The sequence below is a fragment of the Macaca fascicularis genome, chromosome 7, assembly GCF_037993035.2.
Source record: "Macaca fascicularis isolate 582-1 chromosome 7, T2T-MFA8v1.1".
Taxonomy (NCBI): domain Eukaryota; kingdom Metazoa; phylum Chordata; class Mammalia; order Primates; family Cercopithecidae; genus Macaca; species Macaca fascicularis.
In genome coordinates this window covers 10,709,737-10,730,456 of record NC_088381.1, presented here as the reverse complement: position 1 = coordinate 10,730,456, position 20,720 = coordinate 10,709,737, and the positions used below count along the sequence as shown (strand labels likewise).

The 20,720-nt window shown below is 36.8% G+C and overlaps 1 protein-coding gene and 1 long non-coding RNA gene across 2 annotated transcripts in view; both read left to right on the top strand.

The window, feature by feature from the left end:
- The window catches only part of LPCAT4 (lysophosphatidylcholine acyltransferase 4), a 127,707-nt gene that overhangs the window by 46,035 nt on the left and 60,952 nt on the right, over positions 1–20,720 (top strand). The window lies entirely within an intron of this gene.
- Positions 7,035–8,335, top strand: LOC141407171 (uncharacterized). Its single transcript, XR_012414736.1, has 2 exons — positions 7,035–7,171; positions 7,484–8,335. It is a non-coding gene; the product is annotated as an uncharacterized lncRNA (long non-coding RNA).

Sequence of the window (20,720 nt, the reverse complement as noted above, 5' to 3'; positions counted from 1 at the left end):
AAGATGACATAATGCCTAAGAAGCTATGAATTCAGATGATGGATATTATTTGTAGATATTTTAATTCCAGTTAATTATTCTAAAATCATTCCTGTTATCCTTTGCCTTGATTTAGAAGTTATGGTTTTAGTAAAAATAGACCTTGATTTACTTATATGTGGAAATATTAGCAAAAACAAACAAAACAACCATTGAACTGAAGGTTGAAAAAAATAAAAGTAAAACTGGCAACAAACTAGTGGTATCAACTTTGGAAAAGAAGCATCAGGAAAAGTGAAGGAGGCTGAGATGAGATAACCCTTAGGTAGTTGATGAATGTTGTTGGAAATTACTTGTTGATTGGAATTACTCTAATTTGCTATAACCACAGTTGAGCTAGAGGAGTCAATATCAGTAAATCATAAAATTAGAAATGGTCTAAATATCGAAAGAAATATTACATGCATACAAAAATATCTCTAAACATATATATTACTCTCAGTAAAGCAACATATCAACAAAACAATCAGGGAAGTAATCTTGAAAAGTTTCTGGAAATTAAAGGAAGGTAAATAAAAATTCACCAAAAGACAATTCTCAAAAGAAGATATTTACACAGCCAAAAAATACATGAAAAAAAGCTCAACATCATTGATCATTAGAGAAATGCAAATCCAAACCACAGTGAGATACTATCTCACGCCAGTCGGAATTGCAATTATTAAAAAGTCAAGAAACAATAGATGCCAGTGAGGTTGTGGAGAAATAGGAACGCTTTTACACTGTTGGTGGGGAGTGTAAATTAGTTCAACCATTGTGGAAGACAGTATGGCGATTCCTCAAGGATCTGGAACCAGAAATACCATTTGACCCAGCAATCCCATTACTGCATATATACCCAAAGGAATATAAATCATTCTGCTATAAAGACACATGCACACGTATGTTTATTGCAGCACTATTTACAATAGCAAAGACATGGAATCAACCCAAATGTCCATCAGAGATAGACTGGATAAAGAAAATGTGGTACATTTATACCGTGGAATACTATGAAGCCATAAAAAGGAATAAGATCATGTCCTTTGCAGGGTTATGGATGAAGCTGGAAGCCATCATCCTCAGCAAACTAACACAGGAACAGAAAACCAGACACTGCATGTTCTCACTCATAAGTGGGAGCTGAACAATAAGAACACATGGACACAGGGAGGGGAACAACACACACCAAGGCAAGGGGAGGAAACTTAGAGGATGGGTTAATAGATGCAGCAAACCACCGTGGCACACGTATACCTATGTAACAAACCTCCACGTTCTGCACATGTATCCCAGAACTTAAAGTAAAAAAAATTTTTTTTTTTGAGATGGAGTCTCGCTCTGTCGCCCAGGGTGGAGTGCAATGGCCGGATCTCAGCTCACTACAAGCTCTGCCTCCCGGGTTTACGCCATTCTCCTGCCTCAGCCTCCCAAGTAGCTGGGACTACAGGCGCCCGCCACCTCGCCCGGCTAGTTTTTTGTATTTTTTTAGTAGAGACGGGGTTTCACCGTGTTAGCCAGGATGGTCTTGATCTCCTGACCTCGTGATCCGCCCATCTCGGCCTCCCAAAGTGCTGGGATTACAGGCTTGAGCCACTGTGCCCGGCCAGTAAAATTTTTTTTTTAATTTAAAAAAGGAAACCCTAAAAGAAAAATTTCACTGTACACCACCAATTATTATTCATACAAGAGGTATGCTGTCTTTTTTTTTACATCCATTAATGGGCAAAATCTCCATAGGGACTTTCATAAATGTATACAAATTTTAATTTATCGGGTTTATTTTTCCCAGAAGGTCGTAAGCTATTCAAGCATGAGCTCTACTATTATGTGGTTTTTCAAGAATGTCTGGCCTGTATATGCACTGTATTTCCAGCATAGAACCTAATACTGATTTACAAGTGATGCTTTAGTACTAGTATTCATAACACAATTATTAAAATATTAAATTTGAACTAAAATTGGTAACATGTCTAAGTGAGATTTTCATTTGCAGGCCATTTGCTCCAAAAATCAATGGAAACAGAGACATTTCTGAGAGCAGAATCCTATAGTGGGTGAAGAGAATTTCCTTATATAATTATATTTATAAGGTATCAAATGGAAAATGAGTCCTTTTGCTGTTTCATTTGTTTTCCTGAAAGTCTACAGCATTGACTTCAAAATGCTATAGGCTTTGAAAAATTCCAAACCCTACATGATCAGCATTCCTACCTGACATATAAACAATAATAACACTGAAGAATTAGATATATTGTATACTCAATGAAAAAGGAAAAATAACAGACTTAAGTAAAATCAATGATACTATGCTACATTGAAAGTAAAATCTTACTGGTGAACTTATGATGAAAAACAGCAACAAAAAACCCTCAAATCAACATTGCATTTTCATACTTAAAGCTATGCATGTTTTTCTAAATACGACTAATCCATCAATTGTGAATATTTTTGAGGTATAAAATGAGTACAAGGGACATGCCTAGCCTAGCATTTTTAAATTATTCAAAGTATTGCCAATAATTAAAGACAATAATCATAAACTAAAGTCATAGCTATTTACCGATAGGGAGAATAATGAATTCAATTATTTCTGTCTTACTTTACTGACAAGGAGAGAGATGTCAATGAAGCCAAGTTTGTTTTACAAGATTACAGGCAGGTGGTTGCTTAGCCAGGAGAATAATCTAAATTTCTTGATTCATATCAAGGATTGTTTGCTTTTTTCTCTCCTACAAAGTTTATTTCAAAGACATTTTGTTATCCCTTGTAATTCTACTTGGAACTGAGTCCATTTAACAGAAAAGTGAATTATACTTATCATGGCTTTAAAATAAACAATGAGTGTCATACCATTGGCAGCTTATACAGTGTGATTTGAAACTCAATGGCAATTTTAAAACACAAGTTAATAGACAATCAAAAATTACCAAGGATTTCAGTGGAGACATACAAATAGAGTTTTGTGTTAAATAAACATAAGGCAGTGTGAATAACAAAAGCATCATTTACCACAATGGACAGATTTATTATTGGCAAGAATCAAATTATTGAAGAGAACTTACAGGAGAAACCTATAGCTCTCTGAATTTCCTATAAAACTCCACAGCAACTAAACAAAAACTGATGGAAGAATTTAAGTTGAACTTGGATTAAATTTTTACATGTATCCTAATGTCAGCAACAAGATGATGGAAATAAATGTTTGTGGTTTTCAGTGTTCTTATGAATTTAGAAATATGCCATTGTTTGCTTTGGATTAGCAAGGAAATAGAGTGCATTTTCTGGATATCGTTGTAATATATCAACATTCAGCAAAAGCTCCAGCTTTAAAGACCACTATTACACACGAAGACAGAAGGAAGCCTGTTGCATACTGAATGTTCTAGCTGGTGATTATACACACTTAAATCCTCTTGACTGATGAATAACCACCCTGTCCATGAGAGGGCACTCCTACTGGAAGCTCACATGTAACAGTGTCACAGGAAACTTGCGCCTAATGAGCAATTCAGAGCCACTCACTCAGTTAACTCTGTTGTGAAAAAAATGATCACATATGTAACAAACCTGCACGTTGTGCACATGTACCCTAGAACATAAAGTATAATTTTAAAAAATGATATGCCCCAGTTTGATCCTCCCTTCATCCAACAAAACTTAGTACTAAATAGCATGATTTTAAGAGATTAACGTTTTAATCTATATAGAGAATAATTAGCGAAACAACAACTTGAGTTTTGTTCTATTAAATATATTAAAGGCTGAATATAACTTTCCTAATGTCTGAAATAAATCTGGAAACAACAAACCTAGACATCCACTTAGTTTGTAACTTAAGTAAAATGAGTTTAATTAGAAATTAAATAGTTGGACAAATCCAAATAGGGCAAAAACATTGAAATAACTAATTAATTTGGAAATATTTGATAGCAGAGGGGAATGGTGGTTACTCACTTAAATCTGTACTAGTAGGAGGCTTTACTTTGGTGGATAAAATGGGAGCATAAAATATGCCTAATATTGAATATCAGCAATTAAATTTCATATATTTTTATAAAATGATTAGTATGGTGCTATCAATATAAACTGAAGCATGTATCTTAAAATAACCCCAGAAGAATAGATACATTGCAAAGACTGAACATGGTGTTATTTGACAAAACAAATAATGTATAGAAATTGGGTTATTTCAGCCGGGCACGGTGGCTCAAGCCTGTAATCCCAGCACTTTGGGAGGCCGAGACGGGCGGATCACGAGGTCAGGAGATCGAGACCATCCTGGCTAACACGGTGAAACCCCGTCTCTACTAAAAAATACAAAAAACTAGCCGGGCGAGGTGGCGGGCGCCTGTGGTCCCAGCTACTCCGGAGGCTGAGGCAGGAGAATGGCGTAAACCCGGGAGGCGGAGCTTGCAGTGAGCTGAGATCCGGCCACTGCACTCCAGCCTGGGCGACAGAGCCAGACTCAGTCTCAAAAAAAAAAAAAAAAAAAAAGAAAAAGAAATTGGGTTATTTCATTTGTAGCAACTCAGCATAATTCTGTCTAATAAGAGGTGTATAGAGGATAAATGCAGAAATATCACAAAGCAAAGTAACATCCTAGAAAAAAGCCAGTTTTTTATATTTTTATTGAAAATAATAATGAAGATATATATATAATCATATATGTATATATTTTAGATTATTAGTGATTATTTAGAAAAGGTCTCACAAACATTTTAGGATATAAAAGTACTTTATATCCTAAGAGAGGCTATCATGTTATACTCATTCCAATAAGATGAACACATTTGGCTGCAATACCGTGTAAATAATAATAATAATCTCCCCTTGGAACAAAACATGGTTTTTCATGTTTTCCTTTCATCGCATCAGAGCCTGAAAAATGCTTGGACCCCTAACAGATATAGTCAATAAATATTTGTTGAATGAATGGAGAAGATATATACGCTATCATATATTCTACTTAAATTTCAATACAGTAAGAAGAGTTTAGGAGAGTTAGCTTCCATTATTCTCAATTAAAGATACTATGTGGCCTGTATGGCAGAAATGTCTCTTCAGAATATTTAGCCTTTGATTTTATAATGAACTCAAAAACAACTTTTATGTTAATGTCTGAAATCAGGAACTCTATTATTATAATTGTGTTTCAGATTAGAGTTCAAAATCTGCTTGAGGTTTGATTATCTGCTTGGTGTCCAGAATCAAAGCAGAACCAAGATTCCTTGTCATGTCTTTGACTGGAGAGGAGGAATTTTCTAGTCCCTGTCAACTGAGGGGGCTGCATTTATTCCTCGGCCTATGTAGGCATCTTAGACTCAGTTTTTGCTTGAAAACACGTACAAATCTTATTGTCTAGCCCTGCAACAGGAGCACTGACATCCAAGCACCTGGAGGATCTCAATACATGCAGAAATGCACTTGATAAAATTCAACACTTGTTAGTTATAGTTATAAAGATCTTAGCAAATCAGAAAGATAAGGAATACTTTCAAGTTGACAAAATCTACAGTGAATATAATACTAAATTGTGAAAAACCGATGAGTACCCGCTAAGGTTGAGAATAAGGTAAGGATGTCTATTCTCACCATTTCTATTCAACATGAGGCTGAGGTCTTAGTGAAAATAATAAGGGAAGAAAAAGGGATAGAGGCATGCAAACTGGGAAAAACAAAACTGCCTTTATTAACAGATGTTATAATTAACTATTAAGAAAATCTCAAAAAGGCTACAAAAATGCTAAACTGATTTAAACGTGAAATTTCCAAGGTCATAGAATGCCAGGTCAACATATATATATGATATATGTTTATATATATAATATATATATATAATATATATATAATCACACCCTTGTATATGAGCTAAAAATAACTGAAAATTGAAATTAGAAAATATAATACCATTTGCAATATATCAAAAACATGAAATTATTCAGAATAGACCTAGTAAAATATAACAAGTTTGTGTGCTGGAAATTCAAAATCATTGATAAAAAAATCAACATAAAAGTAAAGCAATGGAAAGATACACTATGTTTATGGAATAAAATACTAGATATTATTTAAATCTCAGTTCTACCCAAAATTGATTTATAAATTCAGTTCAATCCCTATCAAAATCCCTTCAGGTATTTTTGTTGAATTGACAAGTTGATTCTAAAACTTACATGAAAATGCAAACCTTGAGAATAACTAAAACAATATTTTAAAGAACAAATGCAGAGGATTCATATGGTTTGATTTAAAGTCACACTATAAAGCTATAGTAAGATAAAGTTGCATCGAGGTAAAGTATAGAAATGTACAGAATAATTTGGAAGAGAATATAGTGTCTAAACATAGATCTCCACGTATATAGTCAGCTGGTATTCTACAATGATTGATTTTCAATGGTGAAAGAAGAGGCTTTTTTACAAATGATGCTTGATTAACTTGGTGATCATATGAAAAAAGGTGAGTCTTGATCTTCACCTTTCTTGTTATAAAAAATATTAAGTTGAAATAGATCAGAGGCCTGAATGTAACACGTAAAACTCTAGAACTTCTAGAAAAAATATGTGAGAAAATCTTTATGAACATGGTTAGGAAAAGATTTCTTAGATAAGGCAAGAAAATGGGATAAATAATGAAAATAAAAAGTAGAAAAATTGGACTTTATAAAAATTAAGAACTCCTGCTCTTAAAAATCACCATTAAGAAAATTAAAAGGTAATCCACAGAATGGGAGAAAATATTTGCAAATCATGTATCAGATAAGGAATTTGTATCCAGAATATACAAAGAATTCTTACAACTCAAGAAGCCAAACAATTTGGTTAAAAAAATTAGGTAAAATATGGCCGGGCGCAGTGGCTCACACCTGTAATCCCAGCTCTTTGGGAGGCCGAGGCAGGCGGATCACGAGGTTAGGAGATCGAGACCATCCTCGCTAACAAGGTGAAACCCCATCTCTACCAAAAATACAAAAAAAAAAATGACCCGAGTGTGATGGCGGGCGCCTGTAGTCCCAGCTACTTGGGAAGCTGAGACAGGAGAATGGCGTGAACCCAGGCGGTGGAGCTTGCACTGAGCTGAGGTGGCGCCACTGCACTCCAGCCTGGGGGACAGAGCGAGAGTCCGTCTCAAAAAAAAAAACAAAAATTAGGTAAAGGCCGGGCGCGGTGGCTCAAGCCTGTAATCCCAGCACTTTGGGAGGCCGAGGCGGGCGGATCACGAGGTCAGGAGATCGAGACCATCCTGGCTAACACGGTGAAACCCCGTCTCTACTAAAAATACAAAAAACTAGCCGGGCGCGGTGGCGGGCACCTGTAGTCCCAGCTACTCGGGAGGCTGAGGCAGGAGAATGGCGTAAACCCGGGAGGCGGAGCTTGCAGTGAGCTGAGATCCGGCCACTGCACTCCAGCCTGGGTGACAGAGCAAGACTCCGTCTCAAAAAAAAAAAAAAAAAAAAAATTAGGTAAAATATTTGAAAAGACACTTTACCAAAAAACAATGATAGTGATGACAAACAAAAAGATGATCAACATTATTAATCGTTAGGGGAATGCAAATTAAAAACATAAGGAAATATCACTATTTATTGGAACATTTAAAATAAAAATAAAGATAAAGTAACAAAAACATGTTCTGGTAAGGATGAACAACCAAACGCTCATATGTTTTTGATGAGAATGTAAATTACTATAGCCACTTTGGAAAACAGATTAGCACTTTATGTTATAAATTCATACATGCCCTTATTGTATAACTGAGGAATTCCATTTCCAGGTTTTTACCAAGGAAAATGAAAATGTATGTCTGTACAGTATCTGTACATGAATGTTTATAGCAATTTTATATGAAACAACCCCAAACTGAAAACAACTATAGTGTCCATTAATTGGTAAATAAATAAACTCATTGGGGCATATGCATACAATGAAATGCTACTTAACCAAAAAAAAAACAAAAGTAATGAAGTACTAATACATATAAACACAAGACTTACTTCAAAATGCATTATGCTAAGTAAAAACATTAGATTTTAACAACTTCTTCATGTACGATTTCATTTGTATGAAATTCTAGAAAACACAAAACTACAAGGACAAAAATTCATTTAAAGATTCCCAGTCAGGAGTTTGAGACCAGCCTGGCCAACATGGTGAAACCCTGTCTCTACTAAAAATACAACAATTAGCCAGGCGTGGTGGTGGGCACCTGTAGTCCCAGCTACTTGGGAGGCTGAGGCAGGAGAATCGCTGGAATTTTGGAGGTGGAGGTTGCAGTGAGCTGAGATCATGCTACTGTACTCTAGCCTGGGCACAGAAGCTAGGCATGGTAGAAAGGAATTGACTATATAGGGGCACCAGAGGAGTTTCTGGCTGGGATTGTTTTAAAGTTTGAATGTGGTAGGGCCTATGTAACTATGCTTTTATCAAAACTTGTTGAATTGTGCAAGTAGAATTAGTGAATGTCACTTTCTGAAATTCTACTACAATAAAGTTGAATAAAAAGAGACTCTCAAACCTATATTTTTGAGAACCTATTTCTGAGTCGTAAGTCCAACGAAGTTTACCTTATATGGTTCTCATTTGTCATGCACTCTCTTCTCTTTCCGTTTTTTCACAGTATCTATGGGTTTCCATCTCCATTTCTTCTCTATGAACTCCCAGCACTATGCACAGGTTTTATAATTCTCCACCATGTTAACTGTAACAGAAAGCATTTTGCATTAGCTCAACTAACCATGTTCCAAAAACAGATGTTCTGTTTTATAGTGTAAATGTATTTATATATTCATATGTTACAACATATTAATATAAATATATCAATTATTAATAATATAAATATATTAATATTTTGTGCGTATGTATAAAATATTAATATAAATATATTGATATTTTGTGCATATATATATTCTCATGACAAAATTTTGTGTAACATAAAAGGATAGGAAGAGGAAAGTGAAGATCTTCCTTTCTTCCCTCCAATCAAATCCTTCAACTGGGAGCAACTGCTGTTAATACATAGTTTTCTGAACATTTGCATAAGTAGGGCAGTTGTATAGTAGGATGACATATTTTTTGTCACGTGGCATTATGTCTAAGGGAACTTAACATGTCAGCTTATATAGATGGATTTCCATCTTGTGATTGTGACATGTACAAAATAGAGCAAATATACTGTAATTTGTTTAGTCATTTCTCTATTATTGAACACTTACTTAGGAGTTTTCCAATTTTGATAGTTTCTATTGCAGTGCCAAAGTAGATCCTATTAGATGTTTATTTCTAAAATTGGCAGCTAAGACACAGATATTATATCTTGGGCTCACCTGTTACCTAAGTAAATAGCCTATTACATGCTAGGTAGGTGCTGTACCTGTGTATGAATAAAAACACATCATAGAAATCAGCAAGGAAATCCTTCTTCTTAAACACTAGATGAGATTGCTTCAAGCTTTCACTGAACACTTTCTTAAAAATCCTCCTCAGGATTTTAACAAATTATCTGTAGTCTTACAATTTTTTGGTCATTCTCCTCCTACCCCGCACACGTCCTCTGATTTAACTTAGTTTCAAAAGTATGCAGCTGTTCCGTGTGTAGCATTCTTTTTCTAATTATTTTGGCCTGTCATGTAACAAACACAGCATTTTCCTTAGTGTTCATAAAATCAAAATTCTTACTCATGCTATGTGTGTTTTAACCGACCTTACTCAAGTTTTCAAGGGCCAGAAAAATGTATGTAACTGAGCACTGTAGCACTGCAAACACCTAAAGTTGTGTGTTAGCCATCCTCCTTAAAATCATAAAGTTCCTTGGCCTGGTCTGGATTCTAGCTTCAGTCTGCTGTCTTCTGTTGCAGACTGCATTTCTACTTCTTTTTCTTATTTATTCTTCACCTCTTTTCTCCCTTCTCTATTTCTTTTGTTTCAGGAACAGCAACAATAGCAAGAACATATTTCTCCCACTGCTCTGCACAGAACATTTAAGCTCCCCTCGGCCAAATTGTCTAATTACAAATTTAACTCAACACACTTCGCAAACTCAGGGGCTGGGCTGAAACATAAGTGTTTGAGTAGTAGCCCATATGTAGTGGCCTACAAATGTCGACCATTTGTAATGGCCTCACACGATTTAGTTGACAGAGATGGTGTCCTCTTCAATCTCTATGTGGTTGAGGGAGCAGGGAGCTCACAGTCTAATAATGTACAGACCTGTTGAGACACCAGTGGACTACCATGTAATGGAAGAAGAGTCGAGGGAATACTGAGCAGGGTAGGATTAATTCTGCTTTGAGGTAGTCCCAAAGACTGCCAAGAGGAGGCAGTACCCGAAGATAAGTCACATGAGTCAGAGGTGAGGGTGGTTTTCTATGAAAGGTAGAAGCCCTGTAAATTTGAGAAGGAAAATGCTCCAGGAGACATCTGCTACCCTGCTGATCGAGAGTCTACTCAGTACAATTTCACTAGTTGTTTTGACTTCAACAATAAATCATCAACCTAATGTAGGTGGGCCCTACCATTCACAGCAAGTGCACGCTACTGTTCAGGTAGACCCAAAGCACCGGAAAAGCAGAAAGAATGCCATTTCCATTATATGCTACTTTATATTGTAATCCTTAGCTTCCGTTTTTGAAATATTTTTTTCTGTCAACACTAGCAGTGAAAATTAGACTATATGCACAGGTTAAACGTGCTTTGAAGAGCTAACAGAAATAATAAAACATTTCAGATCTGAGAATAATTTCAGCTGTCTATTTGATTGATCAGGTGTCATGGCACAGACAGGAAAAAAGAAGGTAAAATTAAAGAATATGTCCAGATGAAAGAGAAGTGCCATATACCTACTACTCCCTTTCTGCCCAAAGTGCCAACATCTCTTCTTAAATAAACTGCATTTTACTTTACTCTATTTGTAGAAAAAGATACTCTAGAACTAGGAACTCCATTTCCATGTTACCTGGGAACAGAATAAAAAACATAACTACAAAAACTACAATATAAACGCTACTGTAGAAAACAGAAAATATGAGTCAAAACATTTCAGCTGAAGAAATTCTTCCCCTAAACCAACTAGGAAGTAAGATAAACTGCAATAAAACTCTTCAGACTGAATTAAATATCCTCAAATAAGCATCTGAAGATAATAAATTTCCAGAAATTTAACAGTGAAGTAATATTTTCATCTGATCTATGTAGTCCATATTCTAGAATCACATACTGCATTTAGTTTTTATATCTCTTTCACCTTCTTTATTCTATCAGGGTTTCTCTGCCTTTCTTTACCATGGCATTGGGAGTTTTGAAACAGGCTAGTAATTTTACAGGACGTTTCTTCATTTGAGCTTGATTGATGTGTTCTCGTGATTAGACTCGGTTATACAGCGGCAAGTGGAATAATGCAGCAGTGATGTGGTGTCCTTCTCGGGGTACCATATACCCTAAATACAAGACATCTACATGCCTCTTATTGGTGAGGTTACTTTGCATCAAAAGGTCAGGTGTCATTTGCATTCTTCGCTGTTTAGTTAGTACTGTTCTCCTTGTAATGAATAGCAGTCTGAGGAGATACTTTGAGAACATGCAAGCAGCCTGCTTCTCATCCAGCTCTTCCCAAAGATAAGTATTCTTCTGATATTTCGTGCCTAAATTATTCTTTACCACCATGGTTGCAAATGGTATTCCCTGCCCCGCCTCCCTTCACCCTGCCACTCCGTGACTCTTCCTTTCACATGTATCAGCTGGCACACTAATTTAAAGAAATGTTCTCTTGTCTCCTCTGTTTAGTTATCCATTTATGTATGCACGTATCTGTTTGTTTGCTTACTTTAATAGTTGAATAATTTCCTACTTTATTTAATCATCCTATTTTATTTAATCCTTACAATCCATTGCAATCCTCCTTTATTTTGATACTCAAATTGTCCCTAGATTTGGTCAGTGGGAACCCCTTCAAGCTATTGCCTATTTCTTTTTGACACGTCCCCATTGTTTTCTTGAGCACTCCCTTTCTTTCTGGCACAAAAAGGTTTTCCAGTTTTCATCATGTACCTTCTTTGTCCCAGCCCTAGAACCAGACATTTCTCCAAGAGGCTCTTGTTCCTTTCAGTAGGGACAGGCATTAAAAACCATCTGGGCACAAAATTCGCTTATGGCTCTTAAGGTATTAGTGCTTCTTTTGTGGGTAGAATTTGGAGAAAAGTAATATATATATATGTGTGTGTGTGTGTATATATATGTAAATATATGTGTGTATTGTACATACATATATATCTATCTCATACTGAGACTCTAGTCTGTTTGCTTAGCTACATTTGACTTAGGTGCCAATTTCAGCCAGAATTAGGAGAGGGAAGAGATGAGGGAGGATGGAGAGTGAGAGAGAGAGAGAGGAAGAATTCCTCAGGATCTCTTATAAAGTAAATTCTAAAAGCAGTGAGTAGGAGTGGTTGCATTTTACTTCTGGACTCTGTGCATTAACTTTTCCCATTCATGTCTATGAAGATGTTTTCTGTTCAAATGCTAACCTTCAACTGGGCTTCGATGTGGGGAGGGAAGAGTTTTCAACTCATCTTCACCCGTTTGCTTTTCAGTGTCTCCTACATTTTACTATATCCTGGAAAACCACTACCCAGGTACAGGTACCTGGTCTTTGCTCACTTTGCTGTAGAAATAAAAATTAGAAGGTAGAACTGAAAAGATAATGTTTAATAAATGGTTTAAGAATGCCCAGACTACCTAAGAGAAAAATGAACACTGTATAGATTATGTTATGCCCACAGATCACTGTGATAAATAAGACTCCATGGCTGGGCCTGGTGACTCACGCCTGTAATCCTAGAGGCCAAGGCAGGCAGATCACAAGGTCAGGAGATCAAGACCATCCTGGCTAACACGGTGAAACCCCGTCTCTACTAAAAATACAAAAAATTAGCCGGGCGTGGTGGTGGGCACCTGTAGTCCCAGCTGCTCGGGAGGCTGAGGCAGGAGAATGGTGTGAACCTGGGAGGCGGAGCTTGCAGTGAGCCGAGATCACGCCACTGCACTCCAGCCTGGGCGACAAAGCTAGACTCCTCCCCAAAAATAAAAAAATAAGACTCCATGAACAAACCTTGAATGGTGTACACGTTCTGTGGCCATTTGCCATTTCAAGATATCCAGCCACTCAAAGGGTTTAAATCAGAAAGGATTTCACAAGATCTATGATACAGTCTTTTGTAAAACCACTTTAGATGTCATTTTATTTTCTCATTTTACTTTTAGCAAGCACAGAAGAGGTGGGAAACGCATCTTAGCTGGAATGGAACAAAGGAAGATTTGATACTTTTTTCAGAAGCTTTTACAATAGAATCTATTCTTTAATGGATAGCGTTATGAGAGAAAATAAGATTATAATGGAATAAAAAGTGGTCTAATGTTCATCATTCAATTTAGTGGATATGTTATAAGATTATTTCTAAAATCTTTTGTAGATAAAACTAGATGCCTTTCTTGATTCTGCGACTGGTGTTACTCTATCATAATTTCTGAGCCCATTATTAAAAATGTTTTACTGAACATACTAAAGCATATTATGTAAAAGATAGTGAGCTATGGTGCAAGATACTATGCAACATGCCCCTCAATATTATGACTACCTCTCCACCTATTTATACATAGAATTTACGTGATATAAACAGATTGGCAAATACTATAATTATTATAGTATTATTATTATTATCTGTATTTGTATCTAACAAAATACTAAAAAAGAACTGTGTCAAAATAAAATGTTAGAATTTCATAAGTCTTTTGTGCCTAGAAATTGCTGAGATGTAAACCCTTTTTTCATGACTGCTTTCTCTACTGACTCCTCACCCTGAGTTGACGAGTACTCTGCCCCTTGCTCTCTGTGCTAAAACACAGACAAAAGTGAGTGGTGGTGGTCCCTAAGAAATAACTAGATTATGAACATTATTGCATTATCTTTCATAGAAGCCGTAACATTCAGGGGATGGTAATTTGTAGGTAGATATAAAGTATATAAGGAAACAACAAAGAAGACACTTCTGTAGAGCTTAGAGAGAGACTAAGAAGATCCGAGAAAGAGGAGTATAAGAGAAAACGGGAAGCTGACTTGTGGATCCGAGGAAAAGCCCTAAAGATGGGTCTGAATTACAGGGACTGCAGCCAGGTGAGTGGGTAATCCTGTGTTAGAACCATCCTGAGGCTCACAGTCTTCTCACTCTGGACCAAGGTCACCATTCACCCCATCACTTGTGAGGATTTGGCATTCTTTTCAGCCGTCTCATCTGACTGACCAAGAGAAGGTTTCCTTTTCTTTACCTCTGCCTCATTTTTTTTTTCATGTAGACTTGTCTCAAAGCAATGTTCAGGTCAGTAGAAAGTTCAAGAAAAGAAGAGACTTTGGACACTCATTAGGCTGAGGAGAGCTCAATTTACTGAATTTAATTTTTTTCAGTAATTATTCTTTCATACATTATTTTCTGAAAACTTTTTTCTCTCCTATCCTTTGGGGAATCCGATTACCCTTATAAAAGGCCACTGAAGTTATCCCACTGATGTTCTCTTCCCATATTTTTTTTCATTTCAGATACTTTCTATTGTTAAACAATTACATTCACTGTTTGTTTGTTTTTTACTGCAATTGATAATCTGCTTTTGATTTCATCCAGTATAGTTTTCATCTAAGACATTATGTTTCCTTGTTTGGTTGGTTGATCTCTAGAAGTTGATTTCATATTTTGCTCTCTCTTCCATGTCTCTCATTTGATGCTTTCCTCTACCTTTTCAAACATAGATACCTGTTTTAATGTCATTATCTACTAATTTTAGCAACTGTGTCATCGTGGGTCTATTTCTCTTGATTTTTTTCTCTTCAATATATATCATATTTTTCTGCTTATTTGTATGCCGGATATATTCTTATCAAATGCTGGACATAGTGAATTTTACCTTATTTTGTGCTGAGTAGTTAAGCTTTATTCTAGGATGCAGTTAAGTTACTTAGGAATAACTTGTTTGTGTTGAAGTTTGCTTTTAAGCTTTGTTTGGTAAAACCAGAGCACCTTTTAGTCTAGGTAGAATTTTTTCCACATTAGTGAGACAATACCCTTCTGAGTACTCTAACCGATTCAAGGTTTTTCTACTCTGGCTAGTGGAAACACAAACTACTTATGACCCTATGTGATTTCTGGAGACTTTTTTGCCTTCCCTTGCTTGTGGTTTGTACCCTGGCCTTGATCACTTCCTCACATACTTGTGTTGATCAATATTAATTGGAAGATTCAATAAATCTGCACATCCCCTGAAAATCTCTGAGGCTGTCTCTGTGGGTAGTTTTCTGATCTCTGTTATTCTTCTTTGTGAATTCGTGCTGCCTTCTTTTTCTCAAACTCTCATCTCTGACATGGAGAACTAAATTTGCAATCAATCGGCTAAATTTAATGATCAGATTTCTCTTCAGAAAAATGTTTGTCGTCAGGAATCTGGAAAGTGAATTGGAATGGATAGGACTATTTGGTGATATTACATTCCAGACTAAGAATTGGGAGGGTCGTAACCAAGGCAGTGCAGTGAGAGTGGAGAGGAGGTCATGGATTAAACTGCTACTTTTTTTTTTGGTTGGGGGGGAAGACAAGAGTTGGTTATCAATTAGTTGTGAGTAGTGAGGGGAAAAGAGAAAGTCAGGTTGGCTCCGAGGCTCTTGGCCCAGGTGATTGGTTGAGAATATGGGCTGTTCATCAAAATAGGAAACACAGGAGGGAAAAGACAATGTTGAGCATGGAAGAAGGAAAATGAGCTCAGTTTCCCACGTACTAAGTTTCAGATGCATGTGAGATGTCCAAGGGAGAGTAGATAATCAGTAAGTTGGTTCCATTCAATTTTCACTAAGTACTTATCATATGTCAGGCACTTTGGTAGGAACTTGCAAATGAAGGATGAGTAAGACGCAGTACCTTCCATTGGTGTGGAATACAAGAGATCTGAAGCAATATATAAAATTATGGACAGTGGTTGTAAGTATAAAAGTTAGGAAGCGAAGATCAGTAAAACAAAGGTTTTATACCCTTTCATCAATAAATAAAGCCCCCAGTACATTTTCAGAGACTTTTGACCTCCACTTAATACAACATTCAGGTTAGCCCTCTCAGCCAAAGTAATTTTCTGCTTCTGCTTCAAAGTGTAAGGTTAGAAGCAGGGAGGGAACTGCTAAAGGCAGTTATATTTTCAGTAGTGTGAAGTGATTGCTGACAACTTGACAAGACGAGCAAAGAAACAAAATACAGAGAGCATAGCTAAGCTCAGCAATATAGGTCCCACATATATCAAAATCTCTGTGTTTACTGCTGTGTTGCAACCCATAATGATAATGATGCTTTACAGTGATACCTCTCCACCGTCAAGAAGAATTTTCATTGTAGCTACTTGTTTTATGCAATCAGTGTTTGATGCAAAATGAATGCTTAATAGAGTTTTATAACAATTTCTTATAGATGCTTTGTTGACTCATTAAAACACAAAAATATATTTCTACAATACCACAAAGTAGGAATACTGATTGGAGATCATCCAGACTTCAGTAGAAAGGTTAATTAATAAGAAGGCAGATGAGAGGCCCACATAGAACAGTGAAGCCTTCTGGAGAAAGAAGAGTAGATGACATTTTAATTTATTCACTCTATTTATAATTCATCTCCATTTGTCTTGGCCATTATTGACCATGGCCATTGTGAAAGACGTGACTTAAAAATGGTCATGATCATTTAATTCTTCAAATTTACCATTATCTCCTTTTATTCTGCATTGATTTGAGGCCTAGAATTCCAAGAAGTTCAATATAGTTCAAATTCAAGTGAATGAGGATGTACTTTATGTTTAGGAATGTAAGCTTGGCAGAAGGAAAGCGTTAAGCCTGGTAAAGATGTGTATCACTTCTAATTATCTACAATTGATAAAGGGCTGGAGCTATTAAAAAGCCTTCTGCCTGAGGTCTGTTGAGAACTCTACCAATAGTCAGATGGGGTTATAGTTTGAATGTGTCCCCCAAAGTTCATGTATTAGAAACTTAATCAGTCACCAGTGCTACAGTGGTGAGAAGTGGGACCTTTAGGTGCGTATACACACACGTAAATGGGACTTTTAGGTACATATACACACACATACGTGGGACCTTTAGGTAGGTATACACACACCTACACGGGACCTTTAGGTACGTATACACACACATACCTGGGACCTTTAGGTAGGTATACACACACATACATGGGACCTTTAGGTAGGTATACACACACATACGTGGGACCTTTAGGTAGGTATACAGACACATACGTGGGACCTTTAGGTAGGTATACACACACATACGTGGGACCTTTAGGTAGGTATACACACACATACACGGGACCTATAGGTATGTATACACATACATGGGACCTTCAGGTACGTATACACACACATGCACGGGACTTCTAGGTATGTGTACACACATACACAGGACCTTTAGGTACATATACACACACACACGGGACCTTTAGGTACGTATACACACACATACGCAGGACCTTTAGGTATGTATACACACACATACATAGGACCTTTAGGTATGTATACACACACATACACAGGACCTTTAGGTGCATATACACACACATACACGGGACCTTTAGGTACGTATACACACACATACACGGGACCTTTAGATACATATACACACACATACATGGGACCTTTAGGTACATATACACACACACAGGACCTTTAGGTACGTATACACACACACACGAGACCTTTAGGTACATATACACACACATACACGGGACCTTTAGGTACGTATACACACACACAGGACCTTTAGGTACGTATACACACACATACACGGGACCTTTAGGTACGTATACACATATATACATGGGACCTTTAGGTGTGTATACACACACATACATGGGACCTTTAGGTATGTATACACATATGTACACGGGACCTGTAGGTACGTATACACACACATACAAGAGACCTTTAGGTACATATACACATGCATACACGGTACCTTTAGATACATATACACACACACACACACACGGGACCTTTAGGTACGTATACACACACATACACAGGACCTTTAGGTACGTATACACACACGCATGGGACCTTTAGGTACATATGCACACACATACAAAGGACCTTTAGGTATGTATACACATATATACATGCGACCTTTAGGTGCATATACACACACATACACGGGACCTTTACGTACGTATACACATATATACATGAGACCTTTAGGGGCGTATACACAGACACAGGACCTTTAGGTATGTATACACATATATACACAGGACCTTTAGGTACATATACACATACATACATGGGACCTTTAGGTACATATACACACGCATACACGGGACCTTTAGGTACATATACACACACGCACGGGACCTTTAGGTACGTATACACACACATACACAGGACCTTTAGGTACATATACACACACACGGGACCTTTAGGTACGTATACACACACATACACAGGACCTTTAGGTACGTATACGCACACGCACGGGACCTTTAGGTACATATGCACACACATACACAGGACCTTTAGGTATGTATACACATATATACATGGGACCTTTAGGTGCATATACACACACATACACGGGACCTTTAGGTACATATACACATATATACACGGGACCTTTAGGTGCATATACACATACATACATGGGACCTTTAGGTACATATACACACACACAGGACCTTTAGGTACGTATACACACACATACACAGGACCTTTAGGTACGTATACACACACACGGGACCTTTAGGTACGTATACACACACATACACAGGACCTTTAGGTACGTATACACACACGCACGGGACCTTTAGGTACGTATACACACACATACACAGGACCTTTAGGTATGTATACACACACATACCTGGTTTGTACATTGTCACTTTTCATCATTTCATATTTTGCCTTCCATAACATGAAGAAATAAGTTGGCCGGGCGCGGTGGCTCAAGCCTGTAATCCTAGCACTTTGGGAGGCCGAGACGGGCGGATCACAAGGTCAGCAGATCGAGACCATCCTGGTTAACACGGTGAAACCCTGTCTCTACTAAAAAATACAAAAAACTAGCCGGGCGAGGTGGCAGGCGCCTGTAGTCCCAGCTACTCGGGAGGCTGAGCCAGGAGAATGGCGTAAACCCGGGAGGCGGAGCTTGCAGTGAGCTGAGATCTGGCCACTGCACTCCAGCCTGGGCGACAGAGCTAGACTCCGTCTCAAAAAAAAAAAAAAAGAAAGAAGATGAAGAAATAAGAAAGCCCTCTCTACATGCTGGTGCCATGCTCTTAGTCTTCTGAATTTCCAGAAATATGGGCCAATAAATTTCTGTTTTTTAAATAAATTACCCAGTCTGTGGTATGCTGTTATAGCAGCATAAAATGAGCTGAGACAGATGGATAGAGAGGGAACCAAGATACACTTGTATACTCTGTTTATGGGATATCAAAAGAATGTGTAGATCCTGCCTTATTTAATGATAAGTATATACACATACATATACAGTACATGATAATTTCAGAAATGTTTAACAATGTAATTAAAAAACAAAACATCAGATAAAAGGTTTATCTGTGAATAAAATAATTACAAGAAATATAAATGTATATTTCATATAAAATATTTTATTGTGTTAAAGTATATTAAAATATTTAAGAGTAAGATATTTTAAAATATGTAGCAGTGCAAAATATTTTAAAATGAAAAAACATGATATAAAATATAAAATACAGCAAATATTTTTTCTGACTGATTACAGGGCAAGAAAAAGAGAGCTGAGTGAAGGTAGCATTGTAAGGAAACTTAAACTATTAAAGGAACACTAGAGGCTGCATTAGAACCAATGAAGAAAAGAATTAAAGCTATAGAATACTAAATGATGTCAATGAAAATGTAGGAGTCTTCCTTAGGATCCAAGGGAAAGGGGCAAAGAGACAATAAGAGATAAGAAAGAAAAGTATATATATGGGGGAATAAAAATATATACCCCAAGTAAAAATTCTAGAAACACTGGTTTCTAGAAAATAGAAAAAGAGAATAAATGAGGAGCTAAGAATAAATGAAGGGATATTTGTCAAAGGGTACAAAATTTCAGTTAGGTAGGATGAATAAGTTGTGGAGATCTAAGCACAGAATGGTAACTATAGTTATAAAAGTAAAATTGGAGAAAGAATCTAATATTCAATATAAGAAAACTCTCTCCACCTAAGGAAATACTGATTCAGGATATCAAAGCAGATTACTGAATAAAGACAAAATAAATAAAACGAGAGTATCACCAAGATACGAAAGTCCTCACCTTTTTATTCTCATCACTTCCCCTATTCCAGTAATGGGTACCAGGGTTCACCAGTATTTTGAGTAGTATCTATCCAAACTTCAGGAACAGATAATTCCCTTGATAATTAAAATGTTTCAGAATATTTGCAGAGAAAGGTAATCTTGGAATTATGTTTATGAAGTCAGCATGACATTGCAATTCCAATTAAAAACCTGAAAAGGTATGCCCCAAAGCACCAAATATAATATTAGCAAATTGAATTGAGCATTCTATTAAAAATGATAGTCCAGCCAGGCACGGTAGCTCACGCCTGCAATCCTAGCACTTTGGGAGACTGAGGCGGGCGGGTCACAAGGTCA